The sequence below is a fragment of the Macadamia integrifolia genome, chromosome 2, assembly GCF_013358625.1.
Source record: "Macadamia integrifolia cultivar HAES 741 chromosome 2, SCU_Mint_v3, whole genome shotgun sequence".
Taxonomy (NCBI): Eukaryota; Viridiplantae; Streptophyta; class Magnoliopsida; order Proteales; family Proteaceae; genus Macadamia; species Macadamia integrifolia.
In genome coordinates, this window is record NC_056558.1 from 32681900 (window position 1) to 32704309 (window position 22410).

General features: G+C 38.7%; 1 long non-coding RNA gene across 1 annotated transcript; it reads left to right on the forward strand.

Moving 5' to 3' along the window:
* The first annotated feature begins 2636 nt into the window (after positions 1 to 2636).
* Positions 2637 to 22192, forward strand: LOC122062663. The gene is made up of 5 exons (XR_006135052.1): positions 2637 to 3310; positions 3434 to 3514; positions 4213 to 4350; positions 21531 to 21701; positions 21830 to 22192. It is a non-coding gene; the product is annotated as an uncharacterized LOC122062663 (long non-coding RNA).
* The last annotated feature ends 218 nt before the right edge of the window (positions 22193 to 22410 follow it).

Here is a 22410-nt window from a genome sequence, read left to right on the forward strand (position 1 = left end):
AAGTAAATGATGTAAATGATTATTAAAAGTAAAACTAAATTTAATGAAAATTTATCAATTAAGAACCTGAAATGTACCCAATAAGGATATGTGTGATCGGGAATTCAGCGAAAGGACACCAGATTTGGGAAAATCAGGCAAGTGGGTGTTTGTTTTATTTTACGGAGTGTTTTATATATATTTTGATGTTTTCCTACTCATGTGGAATGTGACGATTACCATGTTATGGATTTAATTTAAATAAAATTATAAATTTCATATATTACATATTTTTACTGACTTTCATGTGATCAAGGTTTTGTGGATGTGTAGTATATAAGGTGTGTGGTGATGGTTGTAATATTAACGATCTGAGAAATGGTGTGGCCGAGGTCCTTTCCAGTACCATGGGCTCAGATGTCAATGTTACAGTAATGACCACAGATATGTGATTGGATGCTATAGATGCAGGTAGATGCATATGGTTAGGACCACATCCCAGTGTTATAACCCCTTGTCAATAGGGGGTAAGGTATTGGCTAATCCCACTCGGTGGTAGGTCGCAGAGAACTACTATGCCCGAATATAATGTACTGTATTCTAAGAGGACATAGCATGGTATGGCGTACTGTACGCATAACTGTCGAACAACATGGGGGCCCGATGATGGTGTGGGATTCTGGGATAGTGGATGTCGGGGGTTACTATTTAAGGGTTGGTTAGGGGACCGAGGTTCTTACCGAGACTAGTTGACTCCTGCTTACTGCGAGTTTGTATCTCCAAGGTCCAACATACTCAGAAGGGGATGCCACTTATGTTGCTTATAGAACTTATACCCATAAGTATTGAGACTTAGTAATTAGAATGGATAAATATAAATAATATGGATCATATGGTTATGCATCTGTGATATTACTGAGAGTGTGTGTTGGTTCCATGAGGTTGTGTGTGCTTGCATGCACACCCCTCACTGGGCCTGGGAAGCTTACTCGTTAATTACTATTTTTAGATGGTGGAATCGCTGCTGAAGCAGGATTAGACTTTGGCGGCAGTTGTTAGGATTGTGTTTATGAGACACTGGGTTGTTGATGGATTTCATTACTGTTATTTAGTAATTTCTTTTAATGTACATTGGTGCTATATGCAAGAGGTAAATATTACACTTGTGGTTTGTCAACGAATGAATTTGGTATATTTATAAGTTATCATTTTAGTACATCAACAGTGTTATTTATATGATTTTATTAGCGTACTTTGATCTTAGTTGTGATCTTGATGGATTTTGTTAAATTAAAGTACTGCATCTGTGATTCTGGAGGGTTAGGCTGACTGTATGTGGGCATCTAGTGCCACAAACCTTGGTCAAATTTAAGGTAGGGTGTGATATTCTAACGATCCACTTTCCTCTTTGTTGCCCCATCTCATTCTTCTTTGCCACCGTTTAACTTGCCTCCTACCCGTACTACCTCATCGCTTATATTATATTTCTTTGTTTTTTTTCTCCGCTCAACATTGTTTAGCTATGTGTTTATTCGTAGACCCTAATTAATGGTATAGTTTATACCATTAATTTTTTTCTGTACTTTTGCTTCTCAAATTTTTTTAGCTATTTGTTTATGGTTGACTCTACCATAATTTAACATTATAATTCCATCATTGGTAGACTTCTAGGGTATGATATGTACTTTTCTCATTTAAGGTTGAAAATATTTGTTTTATTGTGTTAGAAGGCCCTATTCCTATGCTATGATATTCTGTCTATCCTTACCTCTCTCTTACTTATTTCTTATTATGGTCAGTCTGATAGGCAATTTGAAGAACATGTTTGTTCTAAATTATCTCTGACTCAACTATTTCAAATCAAGATATAAACAGATACAAATCTTGCAACGTTCTTATAAGTATTATTGCTAGACCTTCTTAAGTTACTGAGATTATTTGTCATATAATTTGCATGACTTTTAAGTTACTGAGAGTACTTTTCATATAAATGCAGCTCTTTTAAGTTATCAGTGTACTTTTCATATATGAGATCTGCCATTTCAGTTCAGATGGTGATCGCTCAATCAAAAGCTCATGAGTACACATTAGCAAGGATGGCAACCAGCTAACCAATAAAAAGAGTCACAAACCACTATATAAAGAAGACTTAAATTGATTTTTAGGATAAGACACTCAGAACACTCCGAGCTCTGCCTACTCTCCCTTATATTTTTATTAGAATATTGACTTAGGCATCGGAGCCTTCTTCCCGGGGTTACCCTCTGGGCTAATTTCATATTTGTGGTTTGCAGGTTCTAATTGAGAGGGAAATTTTGCAACATTAGCCAAACACTTAAAGACGAGCACTTTAAAAATTAACTGAATGATGCTTCCAGCTCTCCACATCTATCTCGTCTAAAAATCCCAATAGATATGTCTCTAACCTATTGCTCATACAATTTTACCACATTTAAATTTAAGTTAATATATTTTCTTCTATTGTTTTGTGGTTCTTAGTCATTAGAGATCATATACCTACATGCACTTGGTCAATATGAGATTGATTCGACAAAAATTCTCAAATATTAAGGTTTGCTAGGAAATTTTATTCTTTAAGAGTTGAAACTAGCGTAATGATACCAAAACTCAATATATGGTTGAACATTCATCGTAATTACAATTTTGTTGTTAAAAATTATAATTTATACAAAAGGTTTGACCGAACATAATGGAGCCAATAATTACAGAGAGCCAATACGTCACCCAATACAAAAGGGCATCCCACGCCATAAGGACCCCAACTCATAATCATGGTTAAAGAGGGTGAACTAAACAACTTTGGAAGCATTTGGAATCATTAGTTTGTTTAAATCATTAGTTTTTTTAAATAATACAACCAAATGCTGCCCAAGGTAGCAGAAAGGCTGTTCAAAAATTCAAACACCCTCACCCTATCAGTCTGTAACCAGTTCCTTCATTCTTCTTACCAGTATCTTACATTAGTGGTGCTTATCCATGGCAGGTAAGCTTTCAAATGGTAATCCCTAATCTCAGAAACCCATAGTACAGTTCCAGAATTTCTCTTTGCTCTCCATTATTTTTTTTTATAGTTTATATTTAAACCCTTACCAGCTTCCCCAACGTCTTTTCTGCCTTGTTTATGTTATTAGTTTCGTTACTCGATACTTATTGAAAAGATTCTTTTGAGGCAGCTGAAGGATGGACTTGCAGAATTTGAACTCGTTTCATCAAACGCTGCTCTGATTTTGAGTGTAAAATTGGTTACATATTCTTCAGCATTCCTTGGAAGTGATAGTCATCGGTTCTTTGCTAGAACGGGATCATCTCTGTAAGTTCTCCCTTTATGAAATGTTTCTTCCTTAAATGTTTTTTAAGGACAGCTAATATAATGTAAGCCTAAATAACTTTAGATTTAACTCTTCTTTTTTTGTCTGCATCATTCAATCCGCAGTGGCGGAGCTCTCCGGCATTGAGGAAGGTTGAGCATTACTCGGTTCAGATAGTTATTGGGGAAGGACGTTATATGTTATGGGTACTGGTAACATTTTTTTTAATTCTTTATGATACTAATATTGGTGGAAATGTGAGCTATATTGTTGAATTACATCTGATTCATTTGTTTCAAAGTTTAATTGGAACTAGTAGGTACAGTGAGCATACTTATAGGGTTAAATTAAATCAAATCTAGTAGCTACAGTGAGCAGGCTTATAAGATTAAATTCTCACTAAGCCCAGAACTGATTTAAGAAACATGTGGATTCTTAAGAATATCGAGTTGGAAAACCAATTCTTATTACAAGGAAAAAAAGAAGAAAATAGTTGAAAATAACCAAATGCTCTATAAATATTCAGAAAAGCAATAGTACTTTGTGTCTTTGTTTATGGTTATGTGAAGTGTAGAGAAACCCGGACTCTAGAAGCTTTATCTTCTCCACATCTATCAAAAGGGGTACACCACCACATACTATGTTTAACATTGGGCTTGAAATAAATTCCACTTTCTCTATTTGTTATAGTATATCACTGGTTACTGATTTAACAACCTAGGTTTGTTGTTAAAGTTATCATAACTCAAAAAGGAAAAGAGAAAAAGGGTTGGGTGGGTGGCTTTTGGGATTGAAGGGAAGGAAATAAGAACTCATGCTCGACTTTAATATTTTTATGCTAATATCATTGAACTATATGTTACACTCACGCCCTAATCCGGTCTAATTTGAATTGTTGTGACAGGCCTTAGATTGGAGATCAAAAGTACGATCGGGTTTTGGGTCGTGGTTACATATTACCGAGGGGGTAGAGATCACCTCACATGTTCATGCATTGCATGTCTATCTAACTGGAGGGGATTCATACCTACCAATTCAGACGGTAAGTGACCTGACTCCCCACACTTGAATCTGGCACGCATTAAAAATTTTCCGAATGGCCTTGAGCATGTCTGAGGGCAACCAACCGTATGAGACCATCCATGGGATAGCAAGCTATCAAGACAGCAAGCTATCTTAACCACTGGAAACAAACCACCAGAAGCAGCCTAGGCCTGGATCCGGTGCCTGTATTTTATGGGTTTGCAGGCTACTGTCGGGGTTCTGATGCCCATGGTTCCTGCCACTCGCATTATAAATGGCTCCGAATGATCCCAAATAATCTTCCACACCTTCCTCGTGATGTGAGCATTTTATGGACCAAAATGGTTGGGTCCTCGTGCCCTTAAATTTATTTTAACCTGATTGGTCCAAAAGGGGTCCAACCCAAACAAATCCTAAGGCCCACTTAAGTTATAAGTTAGAAAATGAGGATTTCCCTTATGCTCAACATAGGAGACGAGAGAAAGAGGAGAGGAAAGAAGAAGAAGGTTGGAAGCCTACCTTAGTGCCGACTGCCTCCTTGTTGCCAGAATCATTGCCGGAGGTAAGTACAACCTCCCATACCACTCTCCCTCTTTATTTTGACCTAGACAAAGCTAGGTATGGGTGGAATATTAGTGTATAAATCATGTTAAGGTTGTAGAATGCGTGTTATACCCTCCCGATGTTATTGTCAAAAGACCAACTAGGGTTTTGACAACCATGAGATTGTACATCATACTTTGATACTTTTGGGTATAACTATGGATTGTATATTTTTTTTAGATTATATTATATGCCATGGATAAATGTAACAGAATAACTCTATTATTGCTATTATATTATCATTAGACGTTTCCCCATTTTATTTATGATTTCACTACTATACTCTAATTTCACTGCTTATGTTGGTTTGTGTTGTGAGATTGTGAAAATGTTAAGGTACTGTTATTAGAGATCCTGGTAGGTTTGTAAGACAGGTACATGTCTTACTTATACTGCCGGTATTCCTAATGGTAAGTTGAGTCTACTGAAATTGTGGTGTGACAGCTATGGGATGGCAAAGAGGCCAATGGGATCTATAGATTCTAGGGGAGGCAGCTAACCTTTCCGAGTGCCCTATGTCAACCCAACTTCAGTGCAATTTAGGAAGCCTGAGGTTAGTCATACTTCCCAGTCCTCCCGATCTAATACTGTATCTCAGTCTTCAGGATCGAGCTCGAGATGCTTTCATTATAACCAGCTGGGCCACATGGCGAGGACATGCCCCCACTGAAGGCCAGGTAATACACCTTATACTATGCCACCTAAGCCCCAGCAGACATATTCAGCCCCTAGTCCAGCGTAGTCCCTACAGGGCCAAAGACCACAGGGCAGAGTGTTTGCTATGACTGCAGAAGATGTCAAGGCTGCACCTGGTGTAGTGACAGGTACATATTGATATCATTATTGCCTACACATGTGTTATTTGACTCAAGAGCCTCGTACTCGTTCGTATCAGCAGTATTTACGAAGAAGATGAGCATTCCACCCAAGGGACTGACTCGATGTTTGGCTGTGTGAGCACCCCTACAAGATGTGTAGTGGGTTTAAATTATGTTTATGAGCCTTCTCCAGTGACCATAGGTGAATAATAGTCGAATGCTCACTTGATCGAGTTGGATATGATCGACTTTGATGTGATTTTAGAAATGGACTGGTTGTCCGCATACAAAGCCAGTGTGTTATGTGTAGAGAAAACTATCATTTTTAGACTTCGTGATGATGATGAGTTTGTGTTCTAAGGGGATAAGCCCAAGAAACCCAATAAAGTTATCATACCAGCGCTCCAGATGAAGAAGCTACTGGATAAGGGATGTCAAGGCTACTTAGCATCTCTGATGGATATTGAGATAAAGATTAGGCCATTGACTAAGCTTGATGTGGTGAGGGAATTTTTTGATGTATTCTCCGATTCTCTGATGACTTGACAGGTTTGCCCCTGGACCGAGAGACAAGTATGCTATAGACCTACTCCCCGGCTCGACACCAATGTCAAAGGCCCCTTACCGCATGGGCCCCACAGAGTTAAAGGAATTACAGGTGTAACTTCAAGACCTTCTAAAGAAGGGATTCATTAGACCTAGTGTGTATCCATGGGGAGCATCGGTATTGTTTGTGAAAAAGAAAGACGAAAGTATGAGATTGTGCATTGATTACCGGAAGCTTAATAAGCTAACCATCAAGAACCGGTATCCTTTGCCAAGGATAGATGATTTTTTTGATCAGTTGCAAGGTGCCAAGGTGTTCTCCAAGATCGACCTTAGATCGGGCTACCACCAGCTCAGGATCAAGGATAGTGATGTCAGTAAGATAGCCTTCAGATCAAGGTATGGACATTATAAATTATTGGTAATGTCATTTGGGTTGACCAATGCACCGATTGCATTTATGGATTTGATGAATCGGGTATTCCAGGATGTCCTAGATAAGTTTGTGATAGTATTTATTGATGACATTTTGGTCTACTCCAAGAGTGCAGAGGTACATACCGTTCACCTGAGGTTAGTACCTCAACGGCTGAGGGAGAAGCAACTCTATTCCAAATTTAACAAGCGCGAGTTTTGGCTATCATAGGTGGCATTCCTAGGCCATATTGTTTCAGACAAGGGTATAGAGGTTAACCCAGGCAAGGTGAAGGTAGTTCTAGAATGGGAGACTCCCAAGAGTGTAGCAGACATACGTAGTTTTCTGGGATTGGCCAGATACTACAAGAGGTTTATCAAGAACTTCTCTCGTATTGCTACTCCGATGACCCGACTCACATGAAAGGGTAAAATTTGAGTGGTCTGATGCTTGTGAGAAGATCTTCAAGGAGCTAAGGCAAAGGTTGGTATCAACTCCAGTTTTGACTATTCTGACAGGTACAGTGGTATGGTTGTATATAATGATGCCTCCAAGCTAGGATTGGGTTGTGTATTGATGCAGTATGGGAAAGTCATTACTTATACATCCCGTCAGTTGAAGGATTATGAGAAGAACTACCTCACCCATGATTTGGAGTTGGAAGCTATGATTTTTGCACTGAAAATCTGGAGACACTACATATATGGTGAGAAGAGTGAGATCTTTAGTGATTATAAGAGCCTCAAGTACTTCTTCACCCAAAAAGAGCTCAACATGAGATAAAGAAGTTAGTTAGAGCTGAAGAAGGATTATGATTATACCATCCACTATCACCCAAGAAAGGCCAATGTGGTAGCTGATGCACTTAATCAAAAATCCCAGTCACTAACTCTTGCATCACTGACCACCAATGAGTATCTCCTAGAGGAGGCCAGGAAACTAGACTTGGAACTATTTGTAAAGGGCGTCACTTTGTCACTATTGGCATTGGTGGTACAACCTAGTCTAGTGAATAGGATCACTGCAGCTCAGGTTACTGATACAGAGTTGCAGAAGCTGATAGCAAAATGCCAAGAAGGAACCTAAAAGGACAAGGATTTCTCTGTAACCAAAAGCGAAATTCTCAAGTTCAAAGGGAGGTTGTGTGTGCCCAGTGATCTAGTGATGGCGATTTGAGAGACACAGTTTTGAGAGAGGCATATAACTCTCCATACTCTATTTACTCTGGCAGTACTAAAATGTACAAGGACCTCAAAGGCTCCTACTGGTGGAAAGGAATGAAGAATGATATGGCCACACATATGTTTAGGTGCCTCACATGCCAGTAAGTCAAGGCTGGAAGACAAAGGCCACATGGGTTATTACAATCCCTACCTATTTTGGAGTGGAAATGGGTGAATATTACCATAGACTTAGTCACAGGCCTACCCCGTACACAGAAGGGTATGGATACCATTTGGGTAATTATGGAGCGCTTGACTAAGGCAGCTCACTTTATCCCAATAAAGATTATATTTTCTATGGATAAGTTGGCCAAGTTATAGGTCGATAACATCATTAAATTGCATGGTGTGCCAGTTAGTATCATCTCTGATCTAGATCCTAGGTTCAATTCCAAGTTTTGGACATGTGTGCAGAAGGCTATGGGCACACAGTTGGATTTCAGCACTGCCTTTCACCCTCAGACCGATGGTCAGTTGGAAAGGACTATTCAGACATTAGAGGACCTACTTCGAGCATGTGCCTTGGATATGAGTTATAGTTGGGATGAGCACATTTTCCATTATCGAGTTCTCCTACAAAAATAGTTATCAAGCCACCATCAAAATGTCCTTATTCGAGGCACAGTATGACAGGAAGTGCCGAACCCTACTCTAATGGGATGAGGTTGGTAAGCAGTATATTTTGGGTCCAGACTTGATACAGGCTACTAGTGAGAAGGTGAATATGATCAGAGAAAGGATCAAGGCAGCTCAGTCTAGGCAAAAAAGCTACGTGGATGTTAATAGGAAACATCTGGAGTTTGCTATTGGAGATAAAGTGTTCCTGTGGATCTCCCTAGTTAAAGGGGTGATGCGGTTCAGCAAAAATGGAAATCTTAGTCCAAGGTTTATGGACCGTATGATGTACTAGAGAGGATCAGACTGGTACCTTATCAGATAGCTTTACCGCCAGAGTTGGAAGGTACACATGATATCTTCCATGTTTCTATATTGAGGAAGTACATTCCCGACCCCACTCACGTCTTGACTTACATACCACGTGAGTTCGACGAGGATTTTGCTTATGTAGAGTTTTTGGAGAAGATTATTGATCGAAAAGAGCATGTTCTCTGTAACCGCACCATTTCCTTTATCAAGGTGAAACGGATGAACCACCCCGTAAAAGAAGCATCCTGGGAGCGGGAAGATTAGATATTAAAGCAGTATCTTGGATAAATTGATTTGCCAAGTATATTTAATTTTGAGGATGAAGTTCTTGTAAGGTGGGTGGAATGTTACACTTGTGCCCTAATCCGGTCTAATTTGAACTGTTGTGACAAGCCTCGGATCGGAGATCGAAAGTACGAATCGGTTTTGGCTCACAACTGTGTATTGCCAAGGGGGTAGAGATGACCCCACATATTTATACATTGCGTTCCTATCTAACTGGAGGGGATTCATACCTTCCGATTCCAGACGGTAAGTGACCCGACTTCCCACACTTGAATTCTAACACGCATAAAAAATTTGTCTAATGTCCTTGAGCATGTCCGAGGGTAACCACCGATGGGAGACCAGCCATAGGACAACAAGTTATCAAGATAGCAAACTATCTTAACCACCAGAAATAAGCCATCAAAAACAGCCTAGGCTTGGATCCGGTGCCTATTTTCGGTGGGTTGACAAGCTGTTGTCGGGGTTTCGATGCCCGTGGTTCCTACCACTCGTATCATAAATGGATTTGAATGATTCCAAATCATCCTACACACCTTCCTCGTGATGCAAGCACTTTATAGACCAATATGGTCGGGTCCTCGTGCCCTGAAATTCATTTTAACCCGATTAGTCCAAAAGGGGTCCAACCCAAACAGACCCTAAGGCCCACTTAAGTTTTAAGTTGGGAAATGAGGATCCATTTCCCTATTTCCCTTGTGTTCAATGTAGGAGAGGAGAAAAAAACGAGAGGAAAGAAGAAGAAGAAGGTTGGAGGCCTACCTTAGTGTCGGCTGCCGCCTTGTTAGAATCGTTGGCGGAGGTAAGTACAACCTCCTATACCACTCTCCCTCTTCATTTTAACTTAGACAAAGCTAGGTATAGGTAGAATCTTAGTGTAAAAACCATGTTAAGGTTGTAGAATGCGTGTTCTACCCTCCCGGTGTTGTTGTCGAGCTCTGACTAAGCCCAGTGAGCTCCGACAACATATATTACCAAAAGAGCAACTAGGGTTTTGATCGTTCGATCAATGTATCTCCCAAACGGATCGATGGAATTATAATTTTCTTTTTTTTGAATGATGCTAGGAACATCCCTTACAAACTCCATGGAACATATCCCAACGATCGGGCCTGAGCCAGAAATCCCCAAAATGGGTAGACTATCCTGAACCACCACTGGAAACAGTCCATCGGATCCACTGGGTTTGCTTCCAGTGGTATATTTTTGGTGGACATATGAGCCTTATGTGCTCTTTGTCTTCTCCACCAGAAACAGGACTGATATTTCCGGTGGAAATGCCTAGTTTCCTGTGGATGTGTTCGGTGACAATACTATCACTTGGGGACAGTGTCTACCCTTTGGGGGTGACTTGTGTGGGTCTCTTCGGATGTTCCCGACACATAATGATGTACGATTCCCTTTGTGTCTTGGACAATGACCTACATCTGCCTCGAAGCCATAATTGATTTAATCAATCGGTGGCCGTACTTGAACCCGAACACACCCGATCGTAAACCAGGTGAGGGATGGACTGTTTTTATTTTTAGAATGTTTATTATTTATTAAATTGCTCACATGCTTAAAATATCATGTTTAATTGTAATTATCATTTAACGATCATGATATGAACTGTATGGAGATGTATGACGGGATCCGATGTAGCCGAGGTGGTACTGGTACCGTGATCGCCGTGTGTTTGGTTGTGTGTGTGAGACAGAATCTGATATGGTCAAGGTGGTACCAGTGCCGTGATTACCGTATGTATGTTGCATTCATGCATTGATTATGTGCATTCGAGTTAGTTATAGTCGTGGGTTACACTTTATGACTAAGGTCTCACTGGTATCGTATACCCCAGGACTACATTTGGAAATAGATGCTCTTCGTGGCCGATGATTGGTACCGGTGTCGCGTAGTCCATACTCAACTGTGATATGTATGCTAGATTAGTTAAACGGTCTCAGGTTACATTTTATGGCCAAAGTCTCACTGGTATCATGTACCCAGGACTGTATTTGGAGATGGATTACACTTTGTGGCCGAGGTCTTGCCAATATCATGTAATTCATACTAATTGTATCACTATGAAGGCATGTAGCGTATATGTGGTTAGGTATCACTCCCTATGCTACAAACCTTTACCAACAGGGGTGAGGTATTGGATAACCCATTGTGGTATGTTCGTTGTACCTTTCCGAAATGCCACACCAGCAGTACGATACGATTATTGCTAGAGGCGGGAACCTGTCCGGCGTGGCCGATGATGTACCGGTGCCATGACTGCCAGGAGGGGGTAATCAGAGGTTTGCAGGTGACACATGGATGCATATGGGGACCGACAGGCTTCTATTCATGGCTAGAGTTTGTATCCTTGCGTAGTCGATGGTGGTTCTGGGACGAGGGATACAGCCTAATGTGCCGTAGTAGTATTTACCAGACTTAGTTTTTATTATTAGGTGGATAATAAATAAATGAACTGTATCACAAGCATCATGGACTATGTGTTTAATTTTTGCAATCATGCATCATAAATTATTACTGCTATTATCTTGCTTGGATGTGCTTGACCCCACCCCTCACTGAGCGAGTTGAAAAACTCACCCCTTTTTAGATGATTATGCAAGTACCGTGGTGCCTTTCGCGTGTGACCCAGTTTCTTCTGGGTCAAAGTATGGTGTGAGCGACTGGTGAATGCCAGAAGCGGGAAAGCACGATCAAGATTGTGCTTGCTACCACTGTGCTTATGCCACACCTTGAGATTGTACATCATACTTTCATACTTTTGGGTATAAATGTGGATTGTATATTTTTTTAAGATTATATTATATGTCATGGATAAATGTAACAGAGCAACCCGGTTATTGCTATTATATTATCATTAGACATTTCCCCATTTTATTTATGATTCCGCTACTATACTCTGATTCCACTGCTTATGTTGATTTGTGTTGTGAGATTGTGAAAATATTAAGGTACTGCTATCAGAGATCCTGGTAGGTTTGTAAGACAGGTACGTGTCTTACTCACACCACCGGTATTCCTAATGGTAAGTTGGGTCTACTAGAATTGGGGTGTGACACTACAAATAATTCGTAACTGGAAATATAAACTAGGTGTAGGTTTTATATGATCCAGAAATTATAACTTTGGTCTTAACAGGTTTTTTCTATTGCATCCCAGATTTATGCATTTATCCCACTGTTAATTTTGGAAGCAATACAGAGCATCTCACATAATACTTTACTACTTATTCATATCTGCTGTTTTCTTGAATGGCTTCCATTTTCAGTAGTCTTCCTTTGCTGTCACCAGATAGTTGGTTCAGATTAATGAAATCCAACTGTAACCATTAGGTAAAAGGAATGGATTTGGAAAAGGGGGTTGCTCTAAGCCCTTGGGAAGGAAGAGATAATGCAGGTAACTTGGAAACTATTTGCATGCACTCTAATGTTAGCGTGTATGAATGAATAAGAAACTTATATTTATTTACCTATGTATTTGTGACAACCTGTGCCCAAACATAGCTGCTTGCCTCGGGTGCCAGATCATAGCAGTGCACTAAGGACAACTGGGCTGGTTGCTTGGCAAAGGGGTGGTGATGTACTGCAGAAATTGCATTAATTTGATATGGAGCGCACTGCCTTACGGGCATGGGCCAATCTGTCTCATAGGTTGATAGGGCATCTTATACTGGTCTTACAACACCTGACACGCAAAGCATCAAGTAGGCCCACATAGCAATATAAAGGGTTAATTCAATTTAATTTTAAAAGCCCCAAGCCAAACAGTCCATAGTGGTTTAAGTTAACTAATATGTAAAGGATTCTATCCTCTCATTTCTCCCATGTCATCCAACTAAATTCGGTGGAGAAGGAAGGGAGAAGAAGAGAAGAAGAAGAAGAAGGAAGAAGAAGAACAGGAAGAGAAGAATAAGGGTTGCCCAGCTGCTGTCTATGGTGCTGCTTTCATGTTGCTGTACCTACATTTCCTGCTGTAAATACAAGCAAAAGGTATAAGTACCATCCCTATTTTTTCTATACAGTAGGGTACTTACATGATCAGAGGTATTAGCAGCCATTTCCCAAGCATGCAGCCACCCAAAATTGGGAATATGGACTGCATGTTAGGGATTTGTGCTGATTCAACCTGTAGAGACTGTAGAGGTATACATGCATGCAGTTCTCTGTAAATTTAGGACTTGGACTTGTTTCTACAACCACCTATAAGTTGGTTTTGGTTTTGCACCCAATTTCAGAGATGAAATGAGTATTGTAGACATGCTGGATTTGTAAATTGAGTAGGGTTCAGACCTATACTTCATTTTTCAGTCACCCACAAATTGGTTATAGGCTCTACAAGTGTGGGAATACCAACCCAGAGCTGGGACTACCATCCCAAAGAAAAAAATGGAGAAATAGAGGGGGGGGGGGTTTAGAGACTAATGTAGAACTAGATTTGACACCCAAACTAGACCCAAAACTGCAGGAACTTGTAAACCAAAGAACAACCAAGGACCCAATGTACCAGCAACAATAGATCAGCAAAACAATAATAAATCAGCAGTCCATCGATCCCAGACCATCAATATTGATTAGGACAGAACAGTAGTAATTAAATAAACATAACCAGGGACTTCAGATGACTCTTAGAGGTTCAAATCAGCAGAAATGATTATCCAGAGTCTTAAGACACTAGTATAACATCAGTCACAGCAATTGACTTCAATTATGGACACAACAGGTCACTAAAAGACACGAACATGGAGATTTTGAATATCTCACTAATGGCTGCACAGAAACAGCCCAAGTTTGGATCAATCCTTAGTGGATTATGGGAGAACAATCGATCAGAATTTGAGAGCAAACTGATGCCAGGAACTAATACCAATAGTAGTGGCCGATTGCTATTTCAACAGGGATTTCTGGGCAGAACTTGAAATAATAAATACCTGGATTGTTGGCAGTGGTAGACCTTGAGATAACCTTGAGAATAAAAGAAAAAAACACGTGGAATAACCACCTGGGCTTCACATCACAAGGCGTCAACCAGATCATACACCAGTCCCATTGTTCTTGATCAAACACAAGAAGCATCTCAGCAGAGACATTGCAGCAGCACCAAAGTTTTTTTTCTTCAAATCATGGGCGTATGAGAGCCCTTCTCATTTATTTATAATAATGATGGGGTTGCAAAATAGAAGCTAAACTTAGTTCCCAAAAACCGAAATAGGAAACTAGTAAAATAGAAACTCTTCTAGTTACTAAAACTAAAAATAGAAACTAGGAAAATTAGAAGCTTTCATAAAATAGCAACTACTGATTTTAGAAACTAAATAAGACTGAAATTTAGAAACTAAATAATGAAACTAGTGAACCCCATCACAGCCCAACTAAAAAGGAAACTAATGAAAAAGGGAAACTAACTAGCAATCCCGTACTCAATGTTAAAGCCCCCCTTTTAGACCCATAAAAGTGGCCTATTATACTCAAAACACATGGGATCAAAGGTCCAACTTGTATAGAACCCAACCCTAGGCATATTCCTAATAAAATAAGCCTTTTTTGGTGATTAATCTATATCAGAGATATAAACCCATCTCTAGAACTCTCTAAATTTGGGGGTTTTCACATGTACGGCTGAGATCATGTAATTGAAGGTCAATTAAATTCAAAAACCTTCCCCGAATGACAGAACATCCTGCTACTGACACTTGAAAATGCAGCTTTCAAGGACTCGTCACTTTGGTGAATCACTCGAGCCCTGATACATTTTCAGTGCCATGGAGCTAGACCAGTAGCTATTAAGCTTTCTTCAAAGGATGGCTGCTTCCAAGCCCACCTCCTGGTTGTCATTGCTCGATCACTTCCTTTTCCACTAAGTGATTGCTTAGGGACCTTAGCATATGATCTGGGCTATTTCCCTCTCAACTTTGGATCTTAGCACCTAAAAAGTATGCATGTACAAACGATGACAGACGGTATTTAGAGTTTCCCTGGGGTTGGTAAAGCAAAATGGGGGCCACCCTAGCCCATTGAGTGCTCTACCTTGGGCCATCGACATCATACGTTCTACTAAAATAGATTTCACGGAAAACCATTTATATCCAATCTTGGTTAGACTTTCTCAGTTAGGCAATTTACTCACCAATTGGGAATTCAGTAAAATAGAAGCTGAATTTCAGCTTTAAAGTATAAATGCCCTCTCTAAACCCTGTCCAATTCACCAATTGAAACTCAATTGGGGCTGAAACATGGTACAACATACTGACCCCATTGAGTGGTTGTACACATAGGGTAAATCAAACTTAGTGGGTAGCTCAGTGAATGTTGCAAACATAAATTCTGTAGAATTTCCCGATGATGATTTTTGAAATAGGTCCAATTGAGGTGCTGAACCCAATTGTACCTTAATTTATGGCTGAATTGGGTACAATAGTACCTCATTAAAGGGGAAAGGATGGCAATTGTGGAATGGCATGGGAATTAGAGTTGGAAGCTACTGGTCAGACCCATTGCTGAATTCAGAATCCTAATTTCCTCTACAATTGAAATTTAATTCCTTATATTGTCATATTGCTTAAGTTGATCATGGGGCTAATAGTTGTAAATTTTAAGAACCTACATTAGGATTGTGGGGTCTATTATCAGCTAGTGACCCTCCATATAGCCCAGTAAGGAAGGTCTGTAGGTAGGGTCTGTGTAGGTCTGTAAGAGCGGATTTTGAGTAAGGTTGTTAATAGTCAGAAGTAGGCTTTAAATACTAATAATGTCCACTTGGAAATGGTTAGGAACCCAAATTACTCAGTGTGGAATACGCGGGTGACAGAAATTCAGTGGAAACCATCGGATTATGGTACCAATGAGTGAGTGATTGTGATTTTATTTCATGGAGTGTTTTCTATATATTTTATTTCTACTTGCACATGTGTAATGGAATGACTTGTCTTATGTGTTATATATTATATTTCTACTATTGCACATATAGCCTAACTTGACCATGCTTTGTTCTTGTTCATTAACTCTTGTGTGCTACAGGATGTGAATTGCTTTACATTTCAGATAAACTAGTGAAACTTATTATAGAATAATTAATAAATAAAGTAATAAGGTAAGCACGCATAACACACCACTATATAAAGAAGACTTAAACTGATTTTTAGGGTACAACAGTCAGAACACTCAGAGCTCTGCCTTATTTCCCTTCTATTTTTATTAGAATACTGGCTTAGGCATCCAAGCGTTCTTCCCGGGGTCACCCTCTGGCGTAGTTTCTTATCTATGGTTTGTAGGTTATAATTGAGTGGGAAACTTCAGAAATATTAGCCGAATGATGCTTTTAGCTCTCCACATTTGTCTCGGCTGAAAATCTCAATAGATATGTCTCTTACCTATTGCTCATACAATATCAACACATTTAAATTTAATTTTACGTATCGGCTTCTATTGTTTTGTGGCTCTTAGTCATCTGGGATCATATACCTACAAGAACTTGGTCAATATAAGATTAATTCGTCAAAATTCACAAATATTGAGGTTTCCTAAGAAATTTTACTCTTTGGATTCAAAACTAGCAAAATGATATCGAAGAGGTAGGGACAGACCTAAAATGACTATCGACAAGTGATAAGGAAAGATATGCATATGGTAAGGAAAATTGGCTATCTGACGATGTGCAAATTGGTTGGTATCAGATTGGATACAAATCCTACAACGTTCTTGTAAGTATTATTATTAGACCTTCTTATGTTACTGGGCCTACTTGTCATAAAATTTGAACGTGTTTTAAGTTACTGGGAGTACTTTTCATATTTTTTTAGCTATTTTAAGTTATCAGGTGTACTTGTCATATATGAGATCTACCACCTCAGCTCATATAGTGATCACTCCATTAAAAGCTCACAAGTCCAAATCAGTAAGGATAGCAAGCAGCCATCAAATAGGAAGAGTCATAGACCACTATATAAAGAATACTTAAACTGATTTTTAGGGTACAACACTCAGAACACTCAGAGATCGGCCTACTCTCTGTTCTATTTTTATCAAAATACTAACTTAGGCATCAGAGCCTTTTTCCCAGGGTCACCCTCTAGGCCAGTTTCTTATCTATGGTTTGCAGGTTCTAACTGAGCGGTAAATTGCAGCAACATATATTATTTGGCTTTTCTGGTTTTGTCTCCATTATGTTCTTCGTCAACATCGTAGCAAGAGAGGCTCTTATAGAACTCCAACGAGAGTAGTGCAATTGTGGTGTCAAATCTTCACAACTACATAACACACCCAGCAACATCACTCAAAGATGAGCACTTTGAAAATTAGCCAAATGACGCTTTAAGCTCTCCACATCTGTTTCGGATGAAAGTCCTAACAGATATGTCTTTTACCTATAACTCATATAATTTTAAAACATTTAAATTTAAGTTTATCTTTTGGTTTCTATTTTTTTGTGGATTTTAGTTGTTAGAAATCATATACCTACACGTACTTGGTCAATATGCTCGATTAGGCAAAAATTCACAAATATTGAAGTTTCCTAAGAATTTTTACTCTTTGGAGTCAAAATTAGCAAAAAAATACCGAAACTCAAAATATATTTGAACTCTCATCGTAATTATAATTTTCTTATTGAAAACTTACAGCTTATACAAGGAGGAAGGAGATGAGGCTTGTTGCTTTCTATATAACACCCTGGATTTAAAAACCCCTCCATCCTAGAGGTGAAAATTAACTTCAAAAGATAAAGGGATAAAAGTAAAAGCAGAAACTATAGATGCACAGTTGAATAGATGCGTACAGTTAGGTATAGTTGTGTAGAAAGGGAGACAGGCAAGAGAGATGAATAGGTACTAAATCTAGGTGGCTTACATATGTAGGGAAGATCCCACATAAGGTGAAATATCTTGGGCAGAATGCCCAAAAAATTAAATTTTTCCCTGTGGGCCCCAATACTTTATAGGGTTATTTTACCCATTCCCACCATTGGTTAAGGCATGATCAAGGGTTCTAATGCAGTTAGTTTTATGTTGAAACCTATTTTCTTTAAAAATTTATTTAAGTTTAAAAGAGGGTAAATAGATTTTTATAAAAGTACTTTTGCTAGGGTCTGTTTAGCTTATAAAAAGAGAAAGGTCAACTATTTCTCCTTTTATTTTGTTACCGAGAGTACAAGAACCACAGAGAAGAAAAGAAAAGGAAGAGAAGAAGAAGGAAAGCTACTGCTGCCCTATTGTAGCTGCTGTTGCTGCCTACGGCTACTGTTGTTGTGCACACCAGTGTTGCTGGTGGTGCTACGACTACTACTGTTGCATAATCCTAGGTGCTGATATATTGCTGCCATATTTGGGAGTTGGAACATAGGTTATACGGCTGATGGTGGACCCTCCTACTCAACCAAAACCTGTCGTGAAGATAAACCCTAACCCTAAATTGTGAATTTAACTAAAATAGGAGTCAATTAAGGGTACGAGAGTACATAAGTGAAATTAAAGGTAGGGAATTGCTTATGAGCACTTAATACAGTCTCCTACAACAGAAGCTCCAACTGTGAAACCCAAATTGGACCCATTGGACTGTCCCAAAAGCCCAAAATCATAAGCCTTTTTATAATTGAATGAAATTGGGTGAAATTGGTGGTGAGAATTTCCCACACATAACTCCAATATTGCCCAGGGATAGACAGTATAATTAGAAGACATACTCAGGGAGTAAATTGAGTTAAATTGAGACCCAATTGATTTAATACAGTGCTTAGAGACACAATTTGAAATAAAATTGACTACTAGGGTTAAAAAAAACTATTTGGAAGGGGTTGGATACATTACAACTGTTGGGAACTGCCTGGCACTGTTCTACCAAGAGAGGCAGTGTTGGTAGGCTGTAAATCACCTATTTTGCAAGGGGAACTGGGCAACCAATTTGGACATGACAGAATATGGATTTTGGGGAATTATGAAGGTTGTAACCTGTGGCTTGTACAGGTATACTTCAATCTGCCTAGTAATGGTTAGACCATATGGGGGAAAGCCCTATGACCTAAGAAGAGAAAGTAAATGTTATGGAACATAATGGGTTGTGAAATGTCAGTAGTGCCTTATCTATGCTTGGAAATCTCATCCAAGTACACTCATGCATTAAGGGCAGTACAGACATATCCAATTAAGTGAGTATGGGCCAAATGCCTGTGAGTCTATTCTAATGGACTAAAAAGGAGCTTTAAGACTATATGAGTTACATGATAGACCTACACAAACCTAGGGAGATGAATTAGAGTATTAGTTTGTCAGTTGAAAAGGAATACTGACTTGAGGTTAATGTGTTTCTTATCAACTGACTATAAATTTTGATATTGGAATCAAAATAAGGGTCAAAAAGTAAATGATGTAAATGATTATTAAAAGTAAATCTAAATTTAATAAAACTTTATCAATTAGGAACCTGAAATGTACCCGGTAAGGATATGTGTGATCGGGAATTCAGTGAAAGGACACCAAATTTTGGAAAATCAGGTGAGTGGTTGTTTGTTTTATTTTACGAAGTATTTCATATATATTTTAATGTTTTCCTACTCATATGGAATGTGAAGATTACCATGTTATGGATTTATTTTATATAAAATTATATATTTTACAAGTTGAATATTTTTACCGACATTCATGTGATCGAGGTTTTGTGGATGTGTAGTATGTTAGTTGTGTGGTGATGGTTGTAATATTAACCGTCTGAGGCACGGTGTGGCCGAGGTCCTTTTTGATACCGTGGGCTCAGAGGTCAGTGTCACAGTTATGACCACAGATATGTGATTGGATGCTATGGATGTTATGAATGCTATGGATGCATGTAGATGTATATGGTTAGGATCACATCCCAGTGCTATAACCCTTTGCCAATAGGGGTAAGGTATTAGCTAATCCCACTAGGTGGTAGGTTACGGAGGACGACTATGCCCGAATACAACATACTGTACTTTGAGAGGGCATAGTATGTTACGATGTATTGTACGCATAACTGTCGGACAACATAGGGGGCCTGATGACGATGTGGGATTCTGGGACAATGGATGTCAGGGGTTACTATTTTAGGATTGGTTGGGGTACCGAGGTTCTTACCAGGACTGGCTGACTCCTGTTTGCAGCTAGCTTATATCTCTAAGGCCCAACGAACTGAGATGGGGATGCCACTTATGCTGCTTATGGCACTTATACCCATATGTATTGAGACTTAGTAATTAGAATGCATAAATATAAATAATATAGATCATGTGGTTGTGCATCTGCGATATTATTAAAAGTGTATGTTGGTTCTATGATGTAATGTGTGCTTGTATACACACCCCTCACTAGGCTTGGGAAGCTCACCCCTCTTTGATTACTATTTTTAGATGGTGGAACCGGTGCTGAAGCTGGATTGGACTTTGGCGACGGTTGTTAGGATTGTGTCTAAGAGATATTGGGTTGCAGATGGATTTCATTACTGTTTTTCGATACTGTTATTTGATAATTTCTTTTAATGTACATTGGTGTTATATGTAAAAGGTAAATATTACAATTGTGGTTTGTGCCGTTTGTCAACAAATGAATTTGGTATATTTGTAAGTTATCATTTTAGTACATCACAAGTGTTATTTATATGATTTTATTAGCGTACTATGATCTTAGGTTTGATCTTGATGGATTTTGTGAAATTAAGGTACTGCATCTGTGATCCTTGAGGGTTAGGCAGACTGTATATAGGTATCCAGTGCCGCATACCTTAGTCAAATTTGAGGCAGGGTGTGACATTCTAACCACAACTTTCCTCATTGTTGCCTCTTCTCCTTCCTCCTTGCCACCTTCTAACCAGCCACCTATCCTAACTACCACATCGTTTGTATTGTATTTTTTTATATTTTTACTCCACTCAACATTGTTTAGCTATATGTTCAATCGTAGACCTTAATTAATTGTATGGTTTGTACCATTATTTTTTTTTTTTATACTTCTACTTCACAATTTTTTTTAGCTATTTGTTTATGGTTGACTATACCTGAATTTAACATTACAATTCCATCATTGGTACAATTCCATCATTTGTAGACTTCAAGTGTATGATATGTACTTTGCTCATTAGGGGTGAAAATATTTGTTCTATTGTGTTAGGAGGCCCTCTTCCTATGTTATAATATTTTGTTTATCCTTACCTCTCTCTTACTTATTTTTTTATCTTGGTCCGTTCAATAGGAAATTTAAAAAACATTTTTGTTCTAAATTGTCTCTGACTCAACTATTTCACGTCAAGATACAAATAGATACAAATCCTATAACGTTCTTATAAGTATTATTGCTAGACCTTCTTCAGTTACTAAGATTATTTGTCATATAATTTGCACGAATTTTAAGTTACTGAGAGTACTTTTCATATAGTTGCAGCTCTTTTAAGTTATTGAGTGTACTTTTCATATATGAGGCTGCCACCTCAACTCAGATGGTGATCGCTAAATCAAAAGCTCACGAGTACACATCTGCAAGGATAGCAATCGGCCAACCAAAAGAAAAGAGTCACAGACCACTATATAAAGAAGACTTAAACTGATTTTTAGGGTAAGACACTTAGAACACTTCGAGTTCTACCTACTATCCCTTCCATTTTTATCAGAATACTAACTTAGGCATCGGAGCCTTCTTCCCAGGGTTACCCTCTGGGCTAATTTCTTATATGTGGTTTGCAGGTTCTAACTGAGCGGGAAACTTCTGCAACATTAGTTGAACACTTGAAGATGAGCACTTTGAAAATTAACTAAATGATGCTTCCAGCTCTCCACATCTGTCTCGTCTGAAAATCCTAACAGATATATCTCTAATTTATTGCTCATATAATTTTACCACATTTAAATTTAAGTTTATATCTTGTCTTCTATTGTTTTGTGGCTCTTAGTCGTCAGATCAAATACCTACACGCACTTGGTAAATATGAGATTGATTCGGCAAAAATTCTCAAATATTGAGGTTTCCTGGGAAATTTTACTCTTTAGATTCGAAACTAGTGTAATGACACCAAAACTCAATATATGGTTGAACATTCATCGAAATTACAATTTATACAAAAGGTTTGACCGTAACATAATGGAGCCGAAATTACAAAGAGCAAGTACGTCACCTAATACAAAAAGGCATCCCACGCCATACGGACCTCAACTCAAAATCATGATTAAGGAGGGATTAAACAACTTTGGAAGCATTTGGAATCATTAGTTTTTTATATGTAATGAAGGTTGCATTTAGCGTGGATTTTTAAATTCATTGCTGACCT